The sequence below is a fragment of the Gavialis gangeticus genome, unplaced genomic scaffold (genome assembly GCF_001723915.1).
Source record: "Gavialis gangeticus isolate Ggan-Ray unplaced genomic scaffold, GavGan_comp1, whole genome shotgun sequence".
Classification (NCBI taxonomy): Eukaryota; Metazoa; Chordata; order Crocodylia; family Gavialidae; genus Gavialis; species Gavialis gangeticus.
The window spans coordinates 43532649-43540112 of record NW_017729033.1 but is presented as its reverse complement, the minus strand read 5'-3'; positions in this window follow the sequence as shown (position 1 = coordinate 43540112).

The window sequence follows — 7464 nt, the reverse complement described above, 5'->3', positions numbered from 1 at the left end:
AAGGGGGGCACATGTGTGTACAAAACACATGTGCGCCTGTGTCCTCCTTCTCACCGCTGCTCCTAGCTCCCAATTGGTTGATATAATTAGCAGGAGGCTGCCCCACTTTGTGCACCCCGGTGCCGGGGGGTGCTATCTGTGGCTCCTTTTCCTCCCCTACACTGCAGACCAAGCCTCACAGATGGTACTGACGTGGTTTTTGACCTGGGCCCTGTTGTGATTTGGCCTTCTCTTTTATCCCCTTGGGGCTTCTTGCAGCCCCCCCCTTATTTTGGGGCATCTCACTGCCCCCTTGCTCTGGGGCCTCTCAGTCCTCATGGCCCTCTCTCCAGGCTCCTCACTACCCACCTTGCTCTAGGACTTCTCACTGCCCCCTCGCTCTGGGGATGGGGTCAATGCACCCCAAATGCTGCGCCCTCTCTGGCGCCAAGGTCCCCATGCTCCCGTGGAGCCCCTATGAAGCCTTCTCCAACCCCTAATAGCCTCACCCAGTCCTTCAGTTAAGACAGCAAACACAAAAACACAGAGCCCCTGGGCTATAAGATAAAAAGCTAAGCCATCCAGCCAAACAACATTCAATCCCCACCAGAAAAAAACACTCCAACCCCAGCAGCGACCAGGGGATGCTCACACAGTCAGAGTTCTCCCCTCCATCTGTACTAGCTGAGCTCCTCCTCCCTCGGTCGCCAGAGGGGAACTGCCCTCCTGATCTCCTGCCTGGGCTTATATGGGCCAGGCCCTGGCCCTTCCTGTCAGCTGGCTTCCCAGCAGTTGTCCTGGCAACCAGCTCCTGTTACTCTGCCTGCCCTAGTAACTGGCAGCTGGGCCTCCCCCTTCTTGCCACTAGGGGTCTCTCCCAAGCTGGTTTTCTGCTCTCAGGCACAGGGCACCTGAGTGCTCTGCAACAGGAGGGTTCCGATTTGATTTGGAGAGATTAAAGGGTCCTCTGATTTGATTCAGATTCAGAGATTTGGCCACTGAATCTGGCCAAATCTCTGCCAAATTGAATCAGGGACTGAAGCTTCGCACAGCCCTAGTGGAAACCACTTGCCAAGTGCCCCTAACTGTCCTGACCACTGTTCCAACATGTCAGAAGATGGAGTTGTTGTCCTGCTAGTTATATTGTTCCAGCCTGAACAGTGGGTTTTACCTATCTTGTAATACTGGATGACTACAGTCTGGTTTGAAAACAACTAACATAGATTTAACACTAATACCTGCTTTGAAATCTGCTACTGAATAATAACTGCTCCAATAACTAAGGAATAGAAGACTAAATGAAACTTTTATTTTATTTAGTTATTTTTATTTTTGTTATTCATCAGGCAGGTTTTGAAGCACTGTCTGATATAAATACAGGTGTGATCATTTTTGTTGATGGTCTGCTCCAATGAATGGCTGCTGAAAAGGTATCTATGCTGAATTAATTTAATGACAGCTATTTTACATGTTATTAAGTATGAGGCACTGATGACTTATTTCTACTGCATTGGTACAGCAGCAATTTGTGGCCCAATGGCCAATTTCACTTCACGTCCTGCTGCAAATACTGACTTGACAATGTTGAACAGCTCCCAGTTGAGGTCTTATGGTACAAAGTAAGAATTGAAAGTTGCCAGGGGAGCACAAAATGCAGTCTGAAAGGGCAAAACTCTTTCTTAAAAAAATATTTATCATTTTATATTACTTCTACAACAAAAAATGGAGAAGGAAACAAGTTAAAGGCAAACAAGGCTTTAGTCTGCTCCAGAACAGTGCTGCGCATGGGACAGTAAAGGCAATTATAAACAAGAAAAGGACCAAATGCTTTAAAACAGGGAACACTGAAAATTACACTTAAAAAAATATGTAGGTGCTTCATAGCACATAGCACTCAGAGCACTTTGCAAAGGTACAAGCCGCATTACCTCATTTAGCAGTTAGAAAAGGTGTATTTTGGTTATTTACCACATTTTATTATAATGAATTCTTGCAGATCCATAATTCTTGCAGATCCATATTATAATAAATATAATAAATTATATATATTATAATGGATTCTTGCAGAACTCTACCACTTCTACTGTTCATAATCAGTGTTTGATACTTCCTGGGGCAATTTTCTGGAGCTATAGAATCATCATCTCTTTGTCCTTAAAAATTCCATTCATAATCAACTGAGATACAATTCTCTTATTTTCATACAATCATAGAAAATTAGGGTTGGAAGGAACCTCAGGAATCCAGTCCAACCTCCTTCTCATGGTAGGAAGATCCCTAATTATAGTATCCCAGCCAAGGTTTTGTCTAGCCAGATCTTGAAAACCTCCAAGGATGGAGATTCCATAGCCTATCTGGATAACCTGTTCCAATGCTTTACTACCCTCCTAGTGAGAAAGTTCTGTCCTATTATCTAACCTAACCTTCCCTTGCTGCAACTTGAGACCATTGCTGCTTGTTTTGTCATCTACCAACACAAGGAACAGGCTAGCTCCATCCTCTTCGGAACCCCCCTTCAGGCAGTTAAAGGCTGCTATTACATCCCCCCCTCGGTCTTCTCTTGTCTGGACTAAATAAGCCCAGTTCCCTCAGTCTCTCTTCAGAAGTCATGTGCCCCAGCCCCCTCACCATTTTCATTGCCCTCCACTGGACTCTCTCCAATTTGTTCACATCCTTTCTGAAGTGGGGACTGTGTTGGCCAGAACCAAAGAAATTGTAAGCAGTAAATATGTGCTTCTTAGAGGCATTTGGAACTTTTGTCTAATATAAAGTTTGTATTTTGTAGCCTGCAAATGTAACTTGTAATTGTTTGTGGAACTGACTAGGCCTCAAAGAGAAAGCTATAGCTGTGAAATTAGCTAATAGTTCCTTCTCGCTCAGAATTTAGCCTTGATGATGATAAAAACTGGATTCAACTGCCTGGCTTATCCAGTACATTTCAAGAAAGGACATCTCAAAAAAGCATATTCAGAGACTTCTGAAGGGGCTGGATTTAGGTGGGGTAATGTTAATTTCAAACCTGAAGATGCTGTGTTGCAATTTGTTTACTGGAAAAACCCAAGCTTGGGCAGTAACTTATTATAATGATTTCTAACACCTTTTAACTCCATAGGATAACAGCTATAAAGTAATATTATGAATGGCTATATAACTAAAAATGAGCATAATTAGGATATAAAAGAAGATGCACATCAAAGAAACCCTTGGGAAGGACGGAACAGAAGGGTCATTGCTGTCCCTTACCCCCACGGATCTCTCTTACTCCCTGTGAGAGCGAGGACCAGATTCTGACTGAGGGGCTTCCACCGATTCTTCTTTGGGCAGCCCAGTTCAGAGACATCTGACTTCGCTGATTCAACTTGATGTGCATCTTCTAACTGAAGAACTATCGATAAGTTACTAACCAAGTGGGAACTCTTGGTTAATTTCTTTATCTGTTTTATTATCACTGTCAATTTTAATCTGTATTGTTATGTTGTCTATTAGCTTAACCTTTTATTAACTATTATATGTGCAAACTATATCTTTTGTTGTCATAAGTAAAATTCATTCTTTTTTCTAAATGAAACTTGTCATTGCTTTCCTTTCCAACATCACCTCCTCGATCCCAAACCAAAAAGCCCAGTGGCTAATAAAGTTGCAGTACTCAGTCAGTCTGCAACTAAATTGATATACTCACAGTGCACAGCTGGCCTGTGACAGGGGACCCCAAAATGGGACACAGTACTCCAAATGTGCTCTCACCAGTACTCAATAGATGGAAAGAATCACTTCCCTTGATCTGCTGGCAACACCCCCACTAATGCAGCCCAGTATGCCATTAGCCTTCCTGGCAACAAGGGCACACCATTGGTTCAAATTCAGCTTATTGTCCACTGTAGCTCCCAGGTCCTTTTCTGCAGAGATGCTGCTTAGCCAGTCAGTCCCAGCCTGTACCAATGCATGTGATTGATCCATCCCAAGTGCAGGACTTTGCATTTATCCTTATTGAACCCCATGAGATGTCTTTTAGTTGTTTAGATGTCAATTTGCTGTGGTCTGTCTTTATCCTAGCCCTACTATCCAGTCCCTCTACAACCCCCCACAACTTGGTGTCATCTGAAAACTGGCTGGGGGTGCACTGCATTCCATCTTCCAGATTGTTGATGAAGATATTGAATGAAAATGGCCCCTGGGTCAACTCCCGGGACAGTCCATTTGATACAGCTGCCAACTAGACAGCAAGCCATTGATTATTACCCTGTGAGCCTGATGCTCCAGCCAGTTTTCTATCCACCTTATAATCCATTCATCCAACCCATACTTCCTTAGCTTGGTTGTGAGAATGTTGTGGGACAATGTATCAAAGGCCTTGCTAAAGTTATGATATATTACATCCACTGGTCCCCCTGCATCCACAGAGCCAGTCATCTCATCATAGAAGGCAATCAGGTTGGTCAGGCATGCTACCTGTTTCTAATCACCTTCTCCTCCAGGTGCTTAGAAATGGATTGCTTGAGGACCTGCTCCATGAATTTTCCAGGTACTGAGGTGAAGCTGACTGGTCCGTGTTTTTTTCACGGATCCTCCTTCTTACCTTTCTTAAAGATGGGCACTAGATTTGATTTGCCATTTTCCAATCATCCTGGACCTTTCCCAGTTACCATGGGTTTTCAAAGATAATGGCCAGCAGTTCTGCAATCACATTGGCCAAGTCCCTCAGCACTCTGGGGTACATCTTGTCTGGCCCTATGGACTTGTACACATCCATCTTTTCTAAATAGCACCTAACCTGTTTTTTCACCACTTAAAGGAAAAATTTGTCTTTGGAACAATCATATAAATATTGTAGAGCAGCAAGCAGTTACTTTTGGGAGCTGTAGGCCATAAGTACCAAGCTTTGGCCTGATGGGCTTTGTTGGCAGTCTGGCAAGGGTGAACTGCACCTGTGCTGCAGGCATGGTTGGGGAGAAGTGTCAAAAGGGAAGCTTCCAGTTGCCCAGTCCTGGGGCAGATCCTTGGCACCCAACCCCTGGAAAAGGCAGAACCCCCCACCACCAATGTGCTACTCAATCCATCAACTCCAGATCTTGTGGCTTCACAGACCAGAACCAGCCCAGAGGCCACATGCTACCAATCCCTATTTCAGAGAATTGTGCCCATATCACCAACAAGGTGGTGGCAGCAGCAGAAGCAGCAAGGCCATGGTACAGTAAATATCTTGGAGTTGTCAGGTTGGGCAAAAGAGCTGGGTTGGACCTCTCCTAGATCACCTACTGTATCCAGTATGAAGTGTTAGCAACCCATTCCCATTCTTTGTGGTAAATGTCTTTTTCTGTGGTCAGCTAATATATTCAGTACTATACCTCCAACAACATCATATGCTGCTGTAGTTCAGGATGAAGCCCTGAACCCTGATGAAAAAGATGGCAGTATTTATAATTGCACATAATAAAAATGTTTTTACCTTAAAAAAACAACAAAAACAAAAGGCCTAAAGACCATAATTTAGGTTATAGTCAAGCACTTGGAAAAATTTTGGAAATGCCAGATCTATGGCTACCAGGGAAACAGAGCTGGGGGTAATACAGTCCCTTTGTGCATATGGTACAGTCTTTTTTCCACCGGATGCCTGCCTCATTCAGTGCACAGACTGGACACACAATGAGGCACCATTAAGATTTCATGGACATCTGGCATTTCCTAATCAAGCATTTCAGGTGCTTGATTTTGCAACCCATCTCTGTCTCTCCCTCTCTCTTTAAATATAAAGCTCTTGTAGTAATCATAATAAGCCACCACATCAATATTAGTTGGTAGATTATTCATGTTTTTGTTAAGTATTTAAAGATACTTTGACTTTACCCCTGTGCTTTGCGACATACTCATGGTATCCCCAGTCATCTATTGATATATGTATTATAAAACCATATTAAGAGCTTTAAGTCTTCCCTGCCTTCACTTGTCCTCCCTGTTATTTTTTAAGTTCCTGTCCTCTGAACTGAACAGACAGATATTTAAGTCTGTGCAGAGTCAGACTGAATCCAGTGAGGATTTGCTCAGGTGTAAAGGTCCTCTTCATGAAGGGGAACTTACAGGATAAAGGTTGTTGATGGCTCATTTTACAAGGCAGTTACTTCCTTCCTGTCTATTTGATAATGGCCCAACACTCTGTGGAGGCTGCAGTAATATAAATGAGGCACATATTATAAGTGCTGAGGGAAATTAAGTTCTGTACTATAAATACATGAAATTTAAATGGATTCCAGTTGAAGCCTCGCTTGCATATCCCAGGGAAGTATTTGGTCCTTTACTTATTCATGTGTACATTAATGAGTTAATCTTCAAATGCCTTGTTTAATGCTCAGTGGTTATTCTTAGTGGAAAATGACCTTTAACAAAACTACAGAAATATGGGATGTCCAGGGCACACCTTTTATAGGCATGTTCTTTAGCAAGACGCATGGAAATGAGTACAAGTCAATACCCAATAGAGACCTAAATGATTTTTAATCTACAGGCATGGGCAGATCCAGGATTTTGTAAAGGGGGGTGTGGGAGGAGCAATCAGCACAGTGCAGGTGTGACTCCCACTCCTAGCACCCTTCTCACTGAGGCAGGCAAACTACACTATGGGAGTAGCAGGCAGGGCCTTTCTTAAGTCCCTGAAACAGGTGAGTATTCCAGGCCCTGGCCATGATCAATGGCATACTCCTCCCCTCCCATTCCCCCCAAATATCCATCTGCCATTGCTACTGTTCCTGGTGGAACTGCTTCTGTCCCAGTCCAGCTGGGCTGTGCAGGGAGTGGGGCTCAGCTGGGGAGTGGCAGTAGCAGGTAGGATCACTGAACCTGCTCCAAGGCTATTGGGTAACACTTGGATTGAGGGGTAGGGAAACAGACAGGGAGGGGAAACCTACCCACTGCCACCACTGTAGCCCAGCTCCCCTTGCAGCCCAGCCGGCGTGGGGCATAAGTGTCTCTGAGCCCCTCCCAACAACCCCACAGTCCCTGGTCAGTGAGAAATGGTGGGTATAGCAGGTGCCGAGGAGAAAGAACATGCCACTGAGCTCAGGGAGGAAGGAGAGGGATTCTTATCTGCTTCAGGGACTTAAAAGGAAAAAAGTGCCTGGTCTCTGCTTCCAAGGCATGGGCTAGATCTCCATATCTGCTCCTAGCTACGTGGCCAATTCAGTCTATATATGAAGTCTGTTAGCATATATGGAGGCAACACAGAGGTATACTTGCCCACAGAGGTGGGCAATTATTTCAGCTGGTGGGCCACATAATGAGTTTTGGTGAGCTGTTGAGGGTTGCACACATAAAATCTTTCAAAAGAAATAATTTTAATAAGTTATAGATAAAAAAACAAATCATATACTAAAAATAAACATCTACTATAACTTATTTTAAATTTTATTTCAAAAAGAATTTTTTCCTGGTTTATGTTTTTTCAAGTGGAGTATATAGAGGTAATTGCATAACAGCTCAAAATAAAGTCTTACA